The 21,789-nt window shown below is 40.6% G+C and overlaps 1 protein-coding gene across 1 annotated transcript in view; it reads left to right on the top strand.

The window, feature by feature from the left end:
* Nucleotides 1-21,789, top strand: part of LOC130207499 (stromal membrane-associated protein 1-like) — a 93,498-nt gene that overhangs the window by 37,797 nt on the left and 33,912 nt on the right. The gene's annotated exons all lie outside the window — the stretch shown is intronic.

Genomic DNA, 21,789 nt, shown 5'->3' with positions numbered 1-21,789 from the left:
TGAATGTCAACCACATTTCCCAAATGCTCAGCCTCATGATGAGGCCTAGAAGAGAAAAGAATCACGAACGTCATCAGCATGCATCCCTTGGGGGACTGTTAGTGTCTTAATTTTTTTTTATGGCAATCCATCCAATATACACTACCGTTCAAAAGTTTGGGATCACTTAGAAATGACTATATTTTTCAAAGAAAAGCATGTTTTTTCAATAAAGATAACATTAAATTAATCAGAAATACACTCTCTACATTGGTAATGTGGTAAATGACCATTCTAGGTGGAAACGTCTGGTTTCTAATGTAATATCTCCATAGGTGTATAGAGGCCCATTTACAGCAACGATCACTCCAGTGTTCTAATGGTACATTGTGTTTGCTAATCGCCTTAGAAGACTAATGGATGATTAGAAAACCCTTGTGCAATTATGTTAGCACAGCTGAAAACAGTTATGCTGGTGATATAAGCGATACAACTGGCCTTCCTTTGAGCTTGAAGTTTGTAGAACAAAATTAATACTTCAAATATTAATCATTATTTCTAACCTTGTCAATGTCTTGACTATATTTTATATTCATTTGATGAATAAAAGTGTGATTTTTCATGGAAGACACAAAATTGTCTGGGTGATCCCAAACTTTTGAACGGTAGTGTATATCTAATATACAGGACTGTCTCAGAAAATTAGAATATTGTGATGAAGTTCTTTATTTTCTGTAATGCAATTAAAAAAACAAAAATGTCATACATTCTGACAAATCACATATCACAAGCCTTTATTCTTATTCTGATTTATTGCTGATTATGGTTTAAGAAACTCAAATATCCTATCTAAATATTAGAATATAATGAAAAATATAATGAAAAAGTATTAAAGCATTAAACAAATCACTTGAATTGTCTAATTAACTCGAAACACCTGCAAGGGTTTCCTGAGCCTTGACAAACACTCAGCTGTTATAAAAATCTTTTTTTATTTGGTCTGAAATATTAAAATTTTATGAGATAGGATTTTAGAGTTTTCTTAAGCTGTAAGCCATAATCAGCAATATTAAAAGAAAAAAAGGCTTGCAATATTTCAGTTGATTTGTAATGAATCCAGAATGCATGACATTTTTGTTTTTTTAATTGCATTACAGAAAATAAAGAACTTTATCACAATATTCTAATTTTCTGAGACAGTCCTGTATATAATATATTTCAAGCTTGGCTCTTTTATAATATATTCTGTCTATTTCATTCAATGTATGAAAGATTATTATTAATAATTAGCCAATAATAACAAACGTAATGTCAGCCGGCACAGCATTGGTGTTTGTGATTCATGTTTGCAGGAATGAATATCTTTGTGTGTCATCCATCTCTCATTTTTCTCCCGCCTTATCGGCTGACCCCTCGCTTTCGATGAACCTTAGTATCGAGGAGATGTTTTAGTGTATTTCTGGTGTGTGTGTGTGTGTGTCTGTGTGCGAGAGACAGACTTGTTAGTCCAAGTGTCTGCTGACGTGATGAAAGCTGTTCAATCAGGAAACATGCTGACAGCCACGCTTCTGTCTCTCCTTGTCCCTCACCTACCATCGACTTGCCTCACCCTACTGTTCTCAGCCTTCAGCCTGCTTTGTGCCCCCCTCAAACAAAGACACACTGTACTCCGCTTCCCTTTCATCTTTTCACGCAGATAATAAACCGTACGTATCTGCAGCGGAGACACTGGATGGAGCAGTCCGTGCTTTAATCTAGCCTCTGTTTCATTTCCGTTCACATCACTTCATTTCCTTTCCTCCTTTTACGCAAGCAGCTCTGATTAAAATTCAGTGTAGAATACAGTGAATGCACCAGTTACTGGTTGTAATATTGTTGGATTGCAGCTACAGAGAGAAACGTCTGTGCTGATCTTCCACATTGATTGATAAATAGCAACATTTTGCTTTTTATCCATCACTTTTGTGTTTCGGACTGTGCGTTTGGCTGTGAGCTGACGAAACTACCATACACACACGACCAAGTACATTGCTGCCCCTCAGCCGCTGCTAATTTTCTTTTGGGCTAGAGTCTATGAAATGTCTTGCACCACGACTTTGATCCAATTGCCCTCATACATCGCCGCTTGTTTTTGAGTGTGAGTTTTAAATCAAGAATGAAAAAAACCCCATTAACCTTAATTTATAGGTGAAGCTAGATGGTCATCGAAGACGTCACAACAGACGACATTAAGAACACATATGGCCACTGCAGCACTGACACTAACACACAAACTGAACACTTAACAACAATATCAATTGTAAAAACAAGCAAATATCACACCATTCACAAGTGTCACAGTGCTGGTCACAAAAAGAGCATCGGTATTATTCTGCGGCGGTTCTGTAAATCCGTAACCGGTCACTCGACACACTTCTTAACCCTAGGTCATTTTGGGAATCATTTTGAATCCGAATTACACCTCCTCCGCCTTTGGGTCATTTTGACCCGATTCAATGTTTTCACCCTCCTGTTACCTTTATATTTACTAACATATTTTACCCTTTGGGTTCAATTTGACGCCAGCAATTAAAACCTCCAGAAAATTATTAGAATTAATATTGTTTTCCAAGTTTAAGTGTGAGGCACTTTATGTTTGTTTGTTGACTACCGAAAGAACACCGACATTAAACATTGAATGGGGTCAAATTAATCCTAAGGCGGGGGGAGGGTGTAATATTGATTCGGGTCAAAATGACCCTAAGGCAACACAAGGGTTAAACTACTGTAAACAACAAAGAGGTTTGACCTCTTAGTGAAGTTTGGTTTTGTATCCCCACCCTACCTAATGAAGTATAGATGCACTATAGCAAAGTATTCATTTATTATAGTCACAGAACTTCTGCCATTTATTCCCTCGTCGTCAAACAACACCCAAGAGTACACACATCCACATTTTACCACTAAATCATCAAAACATGAGTTGTACCAAAACAAAATTGTAATTAAAACAGAAATGGATCATGGGTAATCAAAACCCCCAAAAACCTGGACAACACTGCTACAGAAACTGCAGAGAAATAACGAATGCTTCAATCATTTTCTGGATTAAAAAATATTTTGAGGCCGAGCCAATCAGAGACCTTCAGCAACAGAATTTATTCCTAAATAATTTCTATCTTATTTCCATGAAAAATACCAAATAAATTATAGATGCTGGAAAAGTGACGGCGGAAACCCATCCGATATCGGTCTGACGCTCAGCCTCTGTGGGGCCGGAGTTCCTGGGCTCCAAGTGTAAAGGTGCGTTCACACCAAAAGCGAAACTATTTTTTTGCGCGACCGAATCCCATGTAAAATCAGAAAGCAGAACTAGTGGCTAGTTATTCTGGTGGATGAAGGAGATGATAACGGTCTTTACGAAGACGAGACACGGAGACAAGCCCCGCCCCTCGCGGAGCATCTCGACGCTTATGGCGAGAACACGGCGAATGGTCGAGCGACTAAACTCACGCGTTTTGGGCGACGCGAAAAATAGTTTTGCTTTTGGTGTGAACGCACCTTTAGAGACATCCTCCTTCTGCTTGTCGGCCATTGTTTACAGTCCAGTTAGCAACGAGAGCTGAGAGACGTCGTGAATGCACATGTCTTTCTAGAAGTTCAGCAACCTGATCCTCTTTACTCTGCTTTAATGCGTCTACATTGATGAGATGAACTAAATAAAATCAGGCTCGATGCTGATTTGGATCCTTACTTCTTAACCCGTCACAATAATTCCTATATTGACTTATTGTGATGTCTGGACATGACTAGGGCTGCAACTAACGATTATTTTGATAATCGATTAATCTGTTGATTATTTTATCGATTAATCGATTAATCGGATAAAAAAACAAAAACACTTTAATTTTCTACCCTTTATTCAAAACAGGGTCCGTACGGTCATGGAAAACCTGGAAAAGTCATGGCATTTTTAAATGGCTATTAGCAGGCCTAGAAAGGTAATTGAAAAAAATAAAATCCCAAAATATTTGGAAAAGTAATGCAAATTTGTTTTATTCAGATGTTAATTTACATGGTATATATACGGTATGCTTTGGAATTCTCATTGTTAGTTTAAATACTATATCTTTTCACTTTGTCACGTATAGACAGTTTTCACAAAATGTTTAATCATGGAAATTTGGTTTAAAGTCATGGAAAGGTCCTGGAGACCCACTGGTCACCATGGTGATGAACCTGTTCACTGGTCACCATGTGATGAACCGTCACAAACAGACTGACAGCTTTCCTCTCCTGAGCAGTGGTCCCCATGTGGACCGGCCCCCTGAACAATATCAGAGACGCGTTCAGATTTTTTTTTTTTTCACCTGGCCCACTGCCGTTGAGATTGCAGTGAGACGCGGAAAACATGTGAAGTGGTGCTCTTCGCAATAGAACATATTTGATGAGACGTGTCCCGATCAGAGCGCACGCGCTGCTCCGCTCCGTTAAATATCTGCACGCGCAGCGCAGCGCACACAGCGAGTGGCGTCGTGGCTTATCTCCGTTGCCTTTCTCCGTGGAAAAATATTTTCCGCTATCCGCCACGGAATAAATAACCACGTTTTCTACGTTATACTCTTGTGGAAATGCCACACACGTCGTGACATGTAGCGCCCTGGTGTCTGGGTTCATAACGTCACCCGGAGGCGCACTTAGCTCCGTGAATGTCTCCGACTACGTGAATGACTTCCGCATCCAGCGCCACGTGAGCAGCAGCAGCCAATTAGATTCATCAACAGAGGAGCAGCTCAGCGCTGATTGGCTCTCACAACGCAGCGTTCCTTCTCTCCTCTCCCTCTGCTACACTCTTGTTTCTCCTGCGCGGCTCTGCGCTCAAATCAACTTTGTTTATACTCCGTGACTTATTGAGCGCCGTAATAATTGCGCGACACAACGAATCGATAATGAAATTCGTTGCCAACTATTTTAATAATCGATTTTTATCGATTTTATCGATTCGTTGTTGCAGCCCTAGACATGACCTCTGTCACATTAACGCTATTGATTTATGGTAAGATATATAGAGACGACTTCGATGATTTTCACATTATAGAGTTATCATACTATGTATGTATGGATATGACCTCAATAATTTTTCCGATATATGGACTTGACCTCTATGGATTTGTCGTACACTATATATGGACATGACTGAATATTTCTGCTGACCTCGATATTGTTTCTTAATAACAGCAGGGTTTTTCATACAATTATAATACATTGAGTCCACATTCCGCATAACAGAGCCTAAGAGTTCATTTTATTTATTGTTTGGATTGTGTGACTATTTGTTTGATGTTGTATTATATAATTCCATTATCCAAATATTTTTTCAGAATTCAAAAGGTGTATTTGGATTATTCTACTATTCTATTTTCATTATATCAGTGGCAATTATTTCTGGCACAATATATCATCAGGCCTTCAGACCTCTTAGATTTACTGAACCGTAAGCTTTCACTTTCGCTAAATAACTCTTAAATTGCATATTGTAGAACTAGATGGGACATTTCTCTGAAGAAAGCTATATTTGCTGAAACACGTTGGTTTTATAATTGAATCTATTCTTAGGTTCCTTTATCAGGCATACTGAAGTATAGATGTGTCCCTAGTGTACCATAATGCAAGTGTTCAGGCCGATGTTAGACAATGTTGTCCCTTCACGGCGTGTCAGTCTAGTGTGATAGTGATTGAAACCTTTCAGCATATCAGTCCCCGAAACTTGACTTGTGCATTACTAATAACAGGGACGAGGACTGATTCATGGTTCTGGCAAGATAGAAAGAGACACCTCAGGTCACTTAAACGTTCGATGTGACTCAATCAAAATTGTGTTGACTTTGTGAAATCCAGAAGTGCAGTCCATGAGCTGGCTGTTCACATGAGCTGCTTGAGTATTCATATTAAATTGTACTTTCTTGAAAGATACAGTAATGGCTATTTGTCTATGAGGAACAAATATTAAAACAAAAGTTCAAAAGGCCACAGATGCACCATTTCGGTCGGATTGTAACTCAGGCAAGAAGTTCAATGTCATAATTTGAGGTTTAAGTTGATTTTTTTGCAATGACCAAAAGCAACCCGTTTGTCTCTTGCTCTACTCTCTTGCGCTGGTAAAAAAAAACCACGTCTCTTCCTGGTCCATCACCGGACATTGATACAGTCACCATGCATGTGTTTATAATTGGTAATCCATAGAGATAAAGATAATTGACTACAAACAGACACAAGACAACTCCAATAATGACCACAAACGTACAGAAAACGAATACAAAGAGACACAACATTACTGCAAAGAGATGTAAAACTGCTGCAAAGACACAAAATGAGTACAAAGAGACACACAAATCACAGAGATGTGCAATGAATACAAAGAGACACAACATGAATACAAAGATCCAGAAAAAAACTACAAAGAGAATGGCCACAAAGACATAAAGCATCTGTTGAGAAAATGTTTTGAATGTTGTTTTGTCCCAACCTCAATCATATCTCATATTCTATTCAACAATGTCCCCCTGGGGATGAATACAGTATATATCTATGTAATATCGGCATTGCAGAAGATGTTTGGATAAGTTCCAGCAGAGCATATGGCCTCTAAATGTGCTTTAATAATGTTCTGTTAATTGGAGAGGGTTGATGTAAGGGTGTTTAAAAAAAAAAAAAAGTATGGCTCGCGCTTATGGTTTAGTTGTAGCTTTAGAATATTTGAGCCAATACCTAAGTTGGTGTGGCCTTCTTCAAGCCCTGTGGTTTTCAGGACAGCGTTGTTGACAGTATTTCACAAAAATTCTCTCCTCACAGACCAAATCAATTATTTTTGAGTTTTCAACCAAAAGGCTGATGTATCTTTTTAATTGACAGGAGGAACTCTGAAAGATGATGGCTATTTAAATGTAAAATGAACTAAGCATCGACTTTTCTGCTCAGCCATCTCAAAATGTAAACGGTTGAAACATATTCACCAGCAAGAGACACCCCCCGTATCGGAGGTCTGCTTTGAGATTGAACATACAGAATGGGCAAAACTGTGGAAAATATGGGGAACAGACACTGCACACAGGTGTAGTTATGAATGTAGACGGCCATGCACAGACATTCAGACTGACAGACACACTCGAATATCAAGTAGTTATTTTTCTCTGTGTTCAAATGAACCATTTATATTCAGCTTGATTGGGGTTGTCAAAGCTCAACTTTGTCTTCTTCTCCAAACGTGCTACCTACTGCCTGTAGGAACTAATTAAACTACAGCTCTTATTGGAAGCTGGCATCTGAAGGAGGCCAGGTCCAGGCCTGAGGTTGGATGCAGGAAGCAGGGGCAAGGACCCAGGACCAGCTTCAGACACGGCCGGGTCAAATGTACCCTATGAGACGTGAAGTCACAAAGACTCCGGGGAGGAAGTAGAGTTAGTAATGTGTAGTAAAGTTAACTTTTTCCACTCAGTCAAGCAACGGGACGACATCTGATCGGCTACAGATCGGTCCATGTCGAAAAAAAACGCATTTACAGATTGAGCCACGGCAGGGGAGTGTAGCGACCCGCAAACAAATGCAGTGCGATCCACAAATAAATACATATAAATCCACAAATAGACAAATCCACATAGAAATGCATAAATATATTTGTGATTTTTCTTGTACATTTCTAGAAATCGTAATTTTTTTTTACCTGCATTGGAATATATTTGTGAATTGTTCTGTGGGCATTTGTGAATCTTCACGTTTTCATTTGTGAGTCTCTCTGTGTACATTTGTAATTATTGAGACTGATCTGACCCCATCTCCCTCTGGTTGTTTCCCTCCCTCCTCACCTCCATTCATTGCCATCTCTCCTGCATTTGCCTCTCTCCCTCCCCGCGAAGACTACATCATTGTGTCGTCCCTTTGGAGTGCTGGCACGTGTAGTCTTTTTCTTTTCAGCTCCATGAATAAATTATCAAGGAGAACAAGAGGCTGCTTTGCTTCATGCAACACTGGCGTGCGCCTTTCGTTGGATAGAATTTAAGAAGTGTGTGTGTGTGCTTTCCACATGGGGATTTTGGAAGTGTCTTATCGCTAGGTACTCTGCACATCTGGACTGAGTTGGGCTCTCAAAGGTTCCACGAGATTGGATGTGACACACACACACACACACTCATGCGCTTGCTGGGCAGCAGCAGCTAAAGCATATCTGTAGTCGATTGGAGTTAGTTCGAGCGGACGGTGTGAAGGGCAGCCAAAGGAGCGGTGCTGTGACTAATAACGTCACACACACACACACACACACACACACACACACACACACACACACACACACACACACACACACACACACACACACACACACACACACACACACACACACACACACACACACACACACACACACACACACACACACACACACACACACACACACACACACACACACACAAGCAGTGCTCTCTGTGGGTCTGGCAGTCAGAGGATCGATAGCATAGCCACACGCAGGCTAATCAATAAGGTGGATTTGCACCGCTGGAGGAGTAGAATCAAGCCGGTATCACAAGAAAACACACACACACGCCATCTTAAACGCTCACATCCAACCTCCCCCACTATAAATGCACAGACCCCCCCCCCCCCCCCCCTGCTGTGATGCAGTAGAGCCTATATATACCACGGGGATAGTTCTATCCCGGCTTACCTCTCCAAACAGCAGGTTGGCATTCACAGAGCTCAGGGCTTAGTAAAACATATCATACAGCAGGATTTATTGTTGTTTGTAGATTTGTGTCAAGTCCCTACTGAGGTGCGTGAGAGAGATGGTCCAAAACCTATTTATTTTGTCAGCGGTCGGTAAATTTTGCAGAGGTTCTATGTTCCCGGTGCCCCGTGTAGCTATTTTATTGGAAAAGTTTGAGTGGCCTCACATTTGGACTGAACGGCTTTTCTGTTCATGTTAGCCGTTTTCTAAGAGCTAGAAGTGACTTTTCAATTCGTTACTATATTTTCCGTTGACACAGAGGCTTGAACAAACACTTTAACATAATACAACTAGAACGGGCACTCGGTAGAGCGCATACCTTCGCCGCAGCCACTTTTTTGGTACCTTTTCATCACCTTGACCTTTGACCCGATCGATCCCAAAATCTAATCAAATGGTCCCGGGATAATAACCAATCATCCCACCAAATTTCATGCGATTCGGTTTAATAATTTTTGAGTTATGCGAGTAACACGCATACAAATAAATAAATAAATACACGGCGATCAAAACATAACCTTCCGCATTTTCAATGCGAAGGTAACTATGCTGATTTAAAGGTGTTGTTTCTGTAGAGACGGTGGACATGGGTGGCGTCGAAGATGGATGCAATCGGGTGTGACAATTGTTAGTAGTGGTAGTTACCCCACCCCCGCACCCCACAACATTTGTTTTATTGTGGAAAAAAACCTTTTGATTTCCAAAGGTTAAAAACTAATCAAAATCTGCAGCAGTGCACAAGCCAATTGGTGACGTCACAACGACTACGGACACCTCTTATGCACAGACTATTGTACAAACGCTACAATCTAGAGAGAGATTCTCTGTGTTCCACTAACAACACTAGCAAGCTAATCCAGCTTGATTGCGCGTGCCTTTCCATAATCCAATCGTCTGTCAAAATCTGTGTGTGTGTGCCCGTCCATCACATCCCGTTTGTCAATCGTGTTCCCCGACTGGAGTTGGGCATCCGGCGCATGTTTCCCCAAATCGGAGCATCTGTTTGCCTTGCGTGTTCCCTGAACCCACTCGAGAAATTCCAACCTGACGCCGCCTCTTACTCCAAGAACACAGCATAACGGGATTCTCGGTGCTCTGTAAGCCCTCTTAGTGGCAAATAAGATTCCCTTAGAAAACACCTGGGAATATCCTAAATTGGCACGTGTGTCTTTTAGTTGCTGCTTTGATTTGATTAGGTATTCTTTCCCTGAACAGCACCGTCACGCATCATCTGGCAGACTACACCGTGACCTTCCTCAAACACTCAAGTGGGTGTTGTGGTCGATTGTGCCCGTTTGCATGCACCCAAATGTGTTTGTGCTTTTATATATGTGTGTGTGTCTTTTTTTTAAACCTATTTGTGTTTGTCTTAAAACGCCTGCTTGTGCATATGCGTGGTGCATGTGTGTGTGTGCATGTACGTGCTCCGACTGACAGATGAATGTAACCGGGGTGGAAGGGATGCTTGCGTATGGCAGTTTAAGATCGCCTCTCTGTGCTTGTGCGTGTGTGTGTGTGTGTGTGTGTGTGTGTGTGTGTGTGTGACCGCAGTAAATCTGAGGCTGTTAAGTGTGCAAGGCTGCTGCAGTTCTGCACCACTCAACACAATCTGTCACTCAGCTGGTGGCACCAACACGCACACACACTTCCACACGTCCGGATCGACTACATGATATCTCGGTCTGTATTGATAATGCATTTTCAACCAGCTGCACTGGCCATGTCCTCCCTTTTCTCATCCTCTGTCTTTTTTTCTTTTTTCTTTCCTTATTTTTCTTCTTTCTTCTTTTCTTTCTGTTCACTCTCATCATGGCCCCTCCTCTTCCTCTGACTCACCCCCACAGATTGACCCACCTGTTCTTCCCGCGTCTCTTCCCTCCCCGTCTGTCTTCTGCAGCAGCGGCTCGCCTCGCCATTGGCAGTTTTATCATTCTCTTCCATAGCGTTAATAAGGCAGCTGTCAGCGACGAGGAGACAATCCACTCCGAGCAGAGCTTTAACCACGACCGCTACATGTACGACTGCGCCGATACTCGCTTCTGGTGCCATTACGAGTCAAATAAAAGTCAACACCTCGAATAATGGCGCGTGCGGCAAACTCGGCACTGCGTGTTCCGGTTGTTATCGCCGCGTTGGGAAAGTGACTTTCACTTGAAGCTGCAGCGAAGCTTTTACTGTGAAAAATCCGTGCAGGAAGTAGCTACATAGCGGAATGAAGAAAAGGAGCGATGCAAATTAATTTACAAATATTAGAACAGTGTGACATCATAAATCAAGTCCCAGCTAGTGATCGAGTCGAGATTATTTTCACTTATTCATTCGAATCACTTCTTTGCTGCTTGTTTTTTTTTGTTCTTTTTGTCCAATGTTGAGCTTCCTGGACACATTAAAAGGATTTTGGCAACTTCAAGGGACATAATCCCTCCCTAATGTGGAACAACTGGAGCAAGGGGATTTGACGGCGGATAGACGCTGTGTGAGAAAAATGTAACGTTGGTTTAATTTAAATTAATCATGAATAATTGGTGAACGACGGAATTGTCATTGTTGTTGTCCTGGGTTTGCAGGGTTCGGGTTATTCCGAATTCTGAATTTCAATACAGGGCGTATTCTGCTGCTTTCCCCCAACATTTAGAATCTGTTGTCTCAGTTTTTTGTGATTGATTGACCCAATCATCTGTGTTTGAAGAGCTGCCTGGGAGCGAGAATGTGTCGGTCAATATATATATATACACTACTGTTCAAAAGTTTGGGGTCACTTAGAAATGTCTTTATTTTTCAAAGAAAAGCACTGTTTTTTCAATAAAGATAACATTAAATTAATCAAAAATACACTCTATATATTGTTAATGTGGTAAATTAATATTCAAGGTGGAAGTGTCTGGTTTCTAATGAAATATCTCCATAGGTGTATAGAGGCCCATTTCCAGCAACTATCACTCCAGTGTTCTTATGGTATATTGTGTTTGCTAATCGCCTTAGAAGACTAATGTCTGATTAGAAAACCCTTGTGCAATTATGCTAGCACAGCTGAAAACAGTTATGCTGGTTATATAAGCTATAACTGGCCTTCCTTTGAGCTTGAAGTTTGTAGAACAAAATTAATACTTCAAATATTAATCATTATTTCTAACCTTGTCAATGTCTTGACTATATGTTCTATGAAATGTTCAATTCATTTGATAAATAAAAGTGAGTTTTCATGGAAGACACGAAGTTGTCTGGGTGACCCCAAACTTTTGAACGGTAGTGTATGTATATATATATATATATGTGGCCGGCTGTGCATATTCTACCTAGGTCTTCAATGCTTTCTTACTACAGCTGAACAACCTAATGTAAGATATTAGTTCACCAGTGTTCCGGTCCGGGGCTTTTATTGTGAAGGAGCACATGAAGCGCAACACCTACAAATACATACCTGCAGAGTGCAGACACATAAACACCCGCATGGCGGGATGCTGCGTCATTAACGGACAAGAACACATTTACAAGAACCAGCCACATTTATATAGAACAAAACATGACAAAACAATCAGACAGAACTTTGGCGCCTGACACTCAATATAACCAGAAACAACCATGTCATAAAAACAACAGAGACAAATGAACACAACGCTCCTGCAGAACACAACAAGCAGCTCACTCACCAACTCCATTCACTTCAAGTTAAAGTCCAATCTCCTCTCTTTGCCAACACGCAACTCAATGAAGCTAGCCAGCTGTGGTGCGGCCGTAGGTTATAATGTCCGTCTTTTCCTGAAACGTCCTCCTTGAGAAAGGCTTCGAGATTAAATCCGCCACCAAGTCCGCTTCTCCTCCGTCCGCCATTAAAAGTTAAAAGCAAAAAACTTAAACTGTGGTGACTTCTTAACTTCTTGACCACCGCTAATCTATCTCCTTTTCCTCTAGTTGAACTGCATGCGGGCCCACTAACCAATCACAGCGCAGGTTACTCTGACGTACTTTCATGGGCTTCCAGAAGGCCAAAGGACCTCAAAAAGTACACCCAAACTAGCGATATGATTGGTTGAAGAGTATGTCAATCACCGATAAAGTCTCCATGTACTTCAAGCACTTCAAGGCCTGTGTGAAGGCCCGAGATGAGCTGCTCTTCTTCCATAGAGACTGTGGAGCTGACTTCTGATTGGATAAAAGCTCCCATTAAAATAAATTAGACTGGAAGCAGCGCTGTCGGATGGAAGCACAGCAACAGAGGAAGACACTAGTACTATAAAAAAATAAAAATTAAGAATTTAGAAAAATTATTAAATAGCTTTAACTTTGTAATTATGTTTAGGCCTTCAGAGAAGGCTTAGAAGGCCCTGACCTGACAGCCCGCCACTGATATATATATATATATATTAGGGCTGTGAAACGATTAACATTTTTAATCGGGTTAATCACAGGTTTTTGTGGATTAATCATAATTAATCACATATTACCGATATTCTCGGTATATTTTGTGAGAACATAGAGATTTATGACAAAAGACGGATATATACATTTATACATTCTTCTATACAATGGTGCTGCAACTCAGCAGTTATTTAGCAGTTTTCTTCCATATGGAACATTACTTTGTTTGTGTAGAGTTTTTTGACACAAATGCCAATTTTTTAAAAAAAAAAAAGCAATAGGCAAAAACTGTAATACATCTTCATCCTAAACAGAATGTTTAACCCTCCTGTTACCTTTCGGGTCAATTTGACCCCATTCAATGTTTAATGTCGGTGTTCTTTGGGGTCAATTTGACCCCAGGCTGTTTTTCACTGTGTCAAACATATAAGAAATATCAACTTTTTTATTTATTTAAAGGGCTATTTAGGTAGTCAACAAACAAACATAAAGTACCTCACACTTAAACTTGGGAAGCAATATTAATTCTAATAATTTTCTGGAGGTTTTAATTGCTGGGGTCAAATTGACCCCGAGGGTAAAATATGTTAGTAAATGTAAAGGTAACAGGAGGGTTAAACAGAACATTTTTCTGTTGTTTGTCAATCATTAACTCCACCATGATACAATCTAAAGGCCTCTAGTCTTCCTCTAGCAGCTGCTGAGGCAAACTGACTGTGTGGGTTTTCTTCATGAACTGGGCCGTGATGAAAGGGACGGCGGGGACACCGCTGCAAAGCTGAAACCTCACCGGCCCGGACAGGTGGACAGATTGACAAGTGACTTTTTTTTGCTCGGTCCCGATGCGCGCACGGAGCTCTGTGGCGCGAGACGGAGATCGATAAGTGTTAACGCAACGCGAAGAGACAGAAATGACATGCTGCTGTGGAGATACGATCCCCATTTAGTAGTCAGTCAAGTGTCAATGAGCAGGGGCAACCCCCCCAGTTGCTTCGGCTTCACCGCAGCACTCCACCTTAATAATATAACTAGGGATGGTTAAAGAGAAGAAATTTCTTCCTTTGGGATTAATAAAAGTGTATATTCAACAGACGTTTAGTTTAATAAAAGAACAAAGACGTGCTATCGAGAACATGTCAGGGGGCGGGCCAATCTCTTTAATGTCATGCGATCTACCAACACTACGCCGCGATCGACTGGCAGGTCGCGATCGACGTGTTGAGACCCTGATCTACAGGAAGTAAAAGTCGTAACAAAGTTTCCGGAGGTGAACCTGCGGAAGGATCATTACCGATGAACAGACCGTCTGCATGAGAGCGGACAGAGTTCAGATTGAAGTGGTGTATTGGAAGCTCATTCTGCAAGTGACTTTTTTTTCGTCCCGACGACCAACAACAGACGGATTGGAAGCTCATTCTGCGCATGCGTTAAATGCGTTAACAAAAAATAACTAGTTAAACCTGTAATTGGATTAACTGAGTTAACGCGTTATTTTTCACAGCACTAATTTATATATATATATACACATACATGCATATATACACACATACATATATATCTTCTTGTGGATACGTAGCATCCGAGGGATACCAATCCAACTGATTTACAGTGCTACTACTTCCAGATGTGCTCGTAGCAGGTAGCACTACTGCAGCTTCTACCTTTGCGGCAGTTCCATACTTGCTTCTTAGCCGCTCTGTCTGCAGCTGTCTGTCTTATGTCTCCCTCAATCTTCCTCGTGCCTATTTTTTCCTCATTCGTCCTCTATTTCCTGTCCTCCGTGTCTCTCCATTTCGCATCCGCCACTAACCAATTTTCAGTCCTCATCTCCCGCTCGTCTCGTTCCACTCTATTTGTTTCCCACCCCCTCTCCTTCTATCAGTGTTGCTTGCTTTTTGTTTGTTCCATTACCTCGCTCTGCCCTCCCCTCAGAGGAGATGTTTGTTTCATCTCTCAGCCTTTTCGAATGTGCGTGCGAGGGAGGACGGGGGGGGGGGGGGGGGGGGGGGGGGATTCTGTGAGGCTCAGTACAGTCTCAGTAGGTCTCCAAGCCTCTCTCTAAGGGGCTGCAAGTGTGTTGTTCTGTCTCTCTGTGTGTGTGTGTGTGTGTGTGTTTTCCAGTTCTCTGTTGGTAGCTTGTACCTGGCGAGGCCCATGGATGGAGGGCAGGAGTCTCCGCTTGTATACATTTGGTTCTATTCGCCGTATGGTTCTCTTGGCATCCATCACATAAACCGACATTTTTACAATTTTGACACGGATTAAGACCGATACTTTATCAGAGCCAACTCCCACCTGCCATAAACCTGCGGGATCCCTGTTATTGTATGGAGGGGTCATTTTGGGGGGGATCATTCAAAGTACAAGGTTATTTGTATTGTTGTTGTACAACAGGGTTACACAACAAAATGCGAATTGCGGTCCGATTTTGCTAACACAACAAAATACAACTATATGCTATATAACTAAATAATCATATGTGGAGGATGAATTAAGGAGTCACTCAGCTTGAGGAAAGACGCTGTCTTTAACCCTCCTGTTACCTTTCGGGTCAATTTGACACCATTCAATGTTTAATGTCGGTGTTCCTTGGGGTCAATTTGACCCCAGGCTGTTTTTCACTGTGTCAAACATATAAGAAATATCAACTTTTTTATATATTTAAAGGGCTATTTAGGTAGTCAACAAACAAACATAAAGTACCTCACACTTAAACTTGGGAAACAATATTAATTCTAATAATTTTCTGGAGGTTTTAATTGCTGGGGTCAAATTGACCCCGAGGGTAAAATATGTTAGTAAATGTAAAGGTAACAGGAGGGTTAAATCTGGTGGTACAGCAGCTGATACTTCTGTATTTCTTTCCAGACAGCAGGAGGTGAACAGGTTGTGTCTGGGGTTGCTTTTAAAAAAAAAATATGCCTGGAGCTCTTCGCAGGCACAATAGATAGGTACCAATGATGCGCTGGGCGGTTTTAATCACCTGTAGAGCCTTCCTTTCCTGGGCTGTGCACATCCCATTCCAGTTTGTAATGTTTTCAGTCAGCCGGCTTTCTATTGCTCCTCTGTAAAAGATGACAAAGGATTTTGGCCTTAAGTTAAGAAATAGAGCCTTTCTCTCTGGAGATGTGAGAGACCAACGTCAGGTTGGTTATGATGCTGATTCTCAGGAACTTAAAGCTGTTCACTTGCTCCACCTCAGCTTCATTAATGTGGACCGGGTTGTGTCTGCGCTTCCATCTTTTTCTAAAATCAACAATCGGTACAGCAAAGTTCACAAGTACAGTACATTCAAGGAGTGCACATGCAGTATGAATTATGAATCACTTTTCTAAACATAATTGTGCTTAAACAAAGACCGTGTGAGAGCTCTGCTGACCTGAGTGTGCGTCTCTGTACGCACAGGCTCAGGCGGTTTAGATTACATGTAAAGAACCCCATGGAAGGTTGATTGTTTTGCTTTGATTGCCTGTTTTGTATTTGCCTTATTGTTTTTGATGTATGCCTTTTGATATTGTATTGTTTGAAGAATGTACAGAGGTTTTATGTTTCTTCCTCTCTTATAGATAAACACACTTTTATTTTGAAAAGGTAATGGGAATCTCAGTTTTGTTTGAATGCGAACTTGACGGTACGGCTACGGATGTCACGGACGGATGCGCATTTATACATTTAATAAAGTTTAATAGTTTAATGGACCCATATGAGGCTAAAGCTCTTATGGTGGTGATAGTTTACCAGTTGTATTAATGTATTGTGACCCAAAGGAAGAAAACAAAGGAGTAATTTCACCAGCAGTAAGTTTCATGCCACTTCATATCCAGGGATCCGTTACATTGCATATAGTAATAAATAGATCTTCTTTTCTTTTTCAAGCAATTGGAAGTCAATACAAGCGAGGGGTAATGTATTGAAGTTCTTGTTTTATGCCATATTCATGAAAGATATTACTACTTTTACTCTGAGTTTTAGTCTCTTGTTGTTGTAATTAATCATTATTAAGAATTATTACTTTTTTATACATATGTAAATGTTTTGGTTGTGTTATTCTTCTGTTTTGATCTTAATCAAAGTAGAAGATGTTCCTTGGGATAAATATAATTCACCCTAAGTATGACCCGCAGTTTCCGGCTTTGGTGGATATCCACAACAACTAAATGCCATGCCTCGGTGTGCATGTTTTTATTTATATCTCTTTTAGAAGGCACACGGTAGGTTTTACTTCATATAAGCCACAAGTCGAAGCCACAAGCTGCCGCCTGCTTTCAAAGTGTGGCTTATCGTCTCATCAGGCACTTTTTATAATGGCATTATATCATGCTTTGATGTAATTAGGATGCCACAGGTACCCAAGGGATCTTAGGTCCATTTTCATGTACCTAATGAATATTTATATACAGCATTACCATTTCTGGCAGCTAGCTTCCAATCTTGATTAATTATTTGCCTCATGGGTCCCTTGCCGTTTGTTTCCATGCTGGTCGTGACATACATATTTTAACAGAAAACATCTCAAAATGACTTTATTGAGAGATATTGGAAATCAACTTTTACTCATAACCTTGTATGGTAAAAAATAAATGAGATGGGACTCAATAATACCTGGCTTTTGTTCAGAATAACTGAAACATAAAAGAAGGCTTTCATATAATGGCACACATTGCAAATTCAGCATATTTGCATATTGTACAGGTCGGTCCGTCAGTCTGTCTTTATGATCCATGATTGTGAATGTCATATCTCAGTAAATGCTTTGAGGGAATCCCTTCAAATTTGGCATCCACATAAATGCTGACTCATTCCTGCATTTTAGGACTCATTCATGCAGCATTCCATTGTATTTTCTGTCTGCTTTGTATGACGAGATAATAGAAGGGACTCAACAGCACCTTGCTGTCACCCTGTTCTTTTTTTTTGTACATCAGGGACGAACTTCGAGCAGACTTTGCCCCCACTCAGACATCTAGTGTGACAGCCGTCCGCTGATGGCTTTGTGTAGTGTGAGCTTATAACAGCAATCTGACGTGACAGACGGGTTTTTGTTTACTCAGTGGCTTCCATTCAATCTGGCATCACCCTCATTGCCTGAATATACTCACCTGTTGGGGAGAGATGGGCAGGTGTAGAGGGGGGTGTTATCGATTGGTGGCCTCCCTTCCAATTCCACTTTCTTTATCTGTCGTCAAAAACAACTGCCCCTGACATTCAATCACAGTCTTTCGCTCGCGGTCTGTCAACTGCATCTCCCGATCATCCCGGGGAACTAATGGAAAGCCCAACTTGTCTGCTAGTGTTTCGAGAACAATACTGGCGTCATTGTCTATCCAAATCCCCTCATACGGCGGGGGAATTTAAGCTTTTCATTCTGACTGACATTTTGGATCTCCTCCTTTCTTTCTTGTCGTGCCTCACAGCAGCTGTGTGGGATGTAGCGCTCGAAGGCGATGAAATCTCAATTCTGTGACTCTGTGACGCTGTGCATGGTCTGACATGTTGGTAATCAAATGGACAGCCGTACCAAAAATAGAAATTTCGATTATTGTTGCACGCACCCTGCCAATGCTCCTAATGGAGGTCTGTGCTTTTCTGAGGAGAATTTTGTATTGCGGATTGGCTGATATCTTTTTTGGGGGAATATGTGCTTGCATTGTGCTGTAAGATTTATGTGTACCAATTTATTACAATTCTGTTTCCCTTAAATCTTTAGGTTAGTTTTGGGGTTGAGGATACATCAATCACATTTGCCATATTTGTACTGGTGCTGATCGGCTATCGGCAACATGTCACTCGAATAATCATTTCAATTTTTTTTTAATAACTTTTAATTAGCATTTTCCACAAACATATTATTCCTTGACATCAAGAAAAGAAAAGAAAAAATAGATATCTACAACAAAATAAAATCAGCACACATCCAAATCCATCCATATCAACATCCCCTCCCACATGTTTATACCCTCCAAGAGTAGGACCCAATGAGGAGGGAGGGAAGGACCAAACAATCAAACTACATACAACCAAATGATAAGCATGGAGTACAAAGTAAAATAACTAAAGAAAGGTAAAAGGCATTAATGTGAAAAGTAAAATAACAAATAAATACCAAATCAACAGACATTCATTTCATACCCAGATTTTTCATAGACCTCTTTGTTTTGCAGTTGCACTGTATGCGTACAACCTCAAACCCTCTCAGTTATAACATCTACATCCAATATCGACTCTAGATATAACGTCACTGTAGCAGCTTCATGGCCACTACCCGTGGGTTTCCCCCTCCAGCACCAAGGATCAGCCCGGAACCACGAGGTTTGGTTGAAAGACATGTTTATTTTGTCTCACACACACACAGAGCAGACCGCAACACTTCGCGTCTGCTCACTCTTCCACCCTCCACTCTCAACTGAGCCCTTTTATGAGGGTGGCCTCGGCTGCTGACTGATTGCCAATCACCAGCAGCCGAGGCCAAATGAGAGACAGCTGCCACAGTCACGCACGCCCATCTTCTTGTGATCTAATGTCATTTGTAGTTTTGCAGTCATTTTTTCCATTGTATGGACCTGATTTAATCTCTGTCTCCACTGAGTTATGGTTGGTGGTTTTGCATCTTTCCAGTTCAGGGTTATTGTCGAAAATAATAATTTTAACATCATTATTGTAATATTCAGTGATAGAGCAGTATTCCACGGGTCATGGGGGTCCTTTGGTACCGGGCCGCACAGAAAGAATGAATTAAAAAATATAGTTGATTTATTATCATGGTTTGAAAGGAGTTTGATAAATGACCAGATTCATCCGTCACAGATACATGTGCCTCTGTGCCTCTTGACACATGTCAAGACCCCAAAAACGAGTGAAAATGAGAGATTCTTTGGATGCCATATTGTTTAATTCTGCAATTCAATGTCAAACCTTCTCGTATAGATATGAGGGAATACTGACTTTGGATTGGGCCAATCTATTCAATTCTATGTTTATATACTATTTACATTATGTTCATTTTCAAGATTGTTTACCAAGTTGCTGGTGCACAATTTATCAGAATCAGAATCAGAATTGTATTTATTGTTAATAAATAAAATGTTGTTAATTTTTTATTCAAAATTAAGAAAGCACTGTTTACATCAGGAACCTTTACACAAAAGAACCAGTTGTCAATTCCACTTCAATGCCGCAACTGCCTCCCCCCACTCAACCTCCTCCTGTGCTCGGCTTTGAGTATTGTTCCAAGATTTAATATGCATATGCACGTGAGGGGATTAGATCAGATTATTTTAGACTTTCATCAAATAATTCTATTTGAATATCTATTTTTTTTTTTTTCACCATATACAAAAAACAATTGCTCTAATGTTTAATCCCTTGACATCGGTGTCTCTGACTCAAATAACATTGTTTGACACTGATAGAAAACATTGACTATGTACCTTAGATAATGCAGCCCTCTGAGGCAGATTTGTGATTTTGGACTTTACAAAATAAGTTTAATTGAATTGGGCACAGAGGAATTTTTTTGTAGTTTGATGGGACTAAATTCTCATGAAATCCATTTTTCCGAACCTAACCTGTTTACTGTTGTACACAAACAACCATCCTGTTGCGATGCATGCGGCCTCTGTACGAGCTTTGCTGCAGTCCCCACACACACACACTAATTTGCATCCAATGCATTCTTGATTAGGCGTGGACACAGTAATTGTTTTCATTGCCTAGGATTGGAACGACATTGAATTTAATGTGGTCCATCGATCTTTTGTTGGGGGGAAATTGGGTTTGTTACCAGCGTTGTAGATCTCTCATGGCCCACATGTTAACCTTCTCCCCCACCTCCCCCCTTTCTCTCTCACACCACATTATTCTCTCCAATCTCGCTATATCTCTATCTAACCTCACCCTCCCCTCTTTATCCTCCTGTCTCATCTTCCTGCTCTTTGACTTTTCCACTTTCCCTCTTTCTCGTTCCCCTCTATCTGTCTTCCTTCTTGTTTCTCACTCCTTCCTATTCCTCCCCCGCTATCTATCCCCCATTCTGCTCCCTGTATTGACTTTCAATTAAAAAAACTCCATTAACATGATTGCCTGTCTGAAATAGTATTGACATGGCAGTTTAACACTGACCAATATCTGAAAGATGTCACCAGCAAATATTTGTGTTGTACTCGATATATGACTTCAAAGATTATCAACATTGCCATTGACAGATTTTGTTTTTGTCATTGGGTGTGAAAATGTAATCATTCTGAAGGTAATCTGCAAGGTAAATGGGTTTATACAGTGTATCTAGTAAGGCATATGGCCCGTGGATGACATTGAATATCTAATAAACAGGGTTCGTACAGTCATGGAAAACCTGAAAAAAGTCATGGAAATTTAAAATGGTTAATTCCAGGCATTGAAAAGTATTTGAAAAAATGAAATCACTAAAGTTTTTCGAAAAGTCATGGAAATGTGTTATATTCACATGTTCATTCATGCTGAGTTTGAAATAATCAATATGTTTTTTTAAAGGAAAGATGCTCAGAATATAAGCAGGCATAAGCTCTCATACTCGCACAATCCACTATCATGGAAACAGAGATTTCACAAAATGTTTGGTCATGGGAATTTCGTTTAAAGTCATGGAAAAGTCATGGAAATCCATTGGTCAAAATGTGTATAAACCCTGCTAATATATACTGTACTTTATTTGGCGTCAG

Source organism: Pseudoliparis swirei, chromosome 17 (assembly GCF_029220125.1).
Source record: "Pseudoliparis swirei isolate HS2019 ecotype Mariana Trench chromosome 17, NWPU_hadal_v1, whole genome shotgun sequence".
NCBI lineage: Eukaryota > Metazoa > Chordata > Actinopteri > Perciformes > Liparidae > Pseudoliparis > Pseudoliparis swirei.
The sequence above is the reverse complement of the archived record's forward strand: the minus strand, read 5'-3'. Positions and strand labels throughout refer to the sequence as shown.